This window comes from Galeopterus variegatus, unplaced genomic scaffold (genome assembly GCF_000696425.1).
Source record: "Galeopterus variegatus unplaced genomic scaffold, G_variegatus-3.0.2 Scaffold763, whole genome shotgun sequence".
Classification (NCBI taxonomy): domain Eukaryota; kingdom Metazoa; phylum Chordata; class Mammalia; order Dermoptera; family Cynocephalidae; genus Galeopterus; species Galeopterus variegatus.
The window spans coordinates 183,851-184,807 of NW_007726874.1; positions in this window are offsets into that span (position 1 = coordinate 183,851).

Genomic DNA, 957 nt, shown 5'->3' on the forward strand with positions numbered 1-957 from the left:
ACTAACTGCTAAGGAGTATATAACAGGAAGAAGTAGGGAAGTAGAGTCATGCTATCAGCCCATTGTTGGATAACTTCTGCCATAAAAGGTATAAATTGTCAAACTGCAAACAATCTGGAAAGCCAAATACAAAAGTCAACAGCAATGATATCTCCAGGAGGTGGTTGAAAGTCTGATGTGATTCACTCAGCTAAAAATGGGAGTAGGAGGGAGAGAGGTGGGGAAGGACTCCAAGTTGTGTGCCCTTCCCCACCTGCAGCTTTCAGCAGGCCCTGTAAGTCTGGCAGGCAGTTATTTTCTGAAATCCAGGCAGGGTTTGGTCTTGCTTGGGTAATTTCCTCACGTGCTTGTGCTTATTAGACTCAACTGTGTACTCAAGAGGGACCCTCTGCAGATATCTGGAGTTCTTTCTCTGTGTGATTCTCTCCTCTCTGGTGGCCTTCTCTGTGTGCTCTAGGTACCTTGGCTTCCCTGGAATTCATGGAGACCAACAGGCTCTTCCTGGGTTTCTCTTCCTGCTTTGTGGCAAACTTTCCAGAAGCAGAAAGCAGGAGCAATTGTAGAGTTTTCTGTCTTCCAAGTGTAACTGTCCTTCATTGCTTGACATACAATATTTTGAGATCGGTTGTTTTATATATAAGGGTGCTTCATAAAGTTTATGGAAAGATTTGGGGTTTTTTGGTGTGTTTTTTGTTTTGTTTTGTTTTCTGGCTGGCTGGTACAGAGATTGAACCCCAGACCCTGGTGTTATGATAACTACACTCCAACCATCTGAGCTAACCAGCCAGCTCATATTACTTTTTAATTCTATTTTTTCAATAAACTTTTAGAAGTATCCTCATATTTTATATAGAATTTTAGTTGTTTCAAGTGGGAGGGTAGATACAGTCCCCATTACTTCATCTTGATCCAAAGCAGACATATCAGTCAAATAGCTTTTCTGCCTGGTTATGGGAA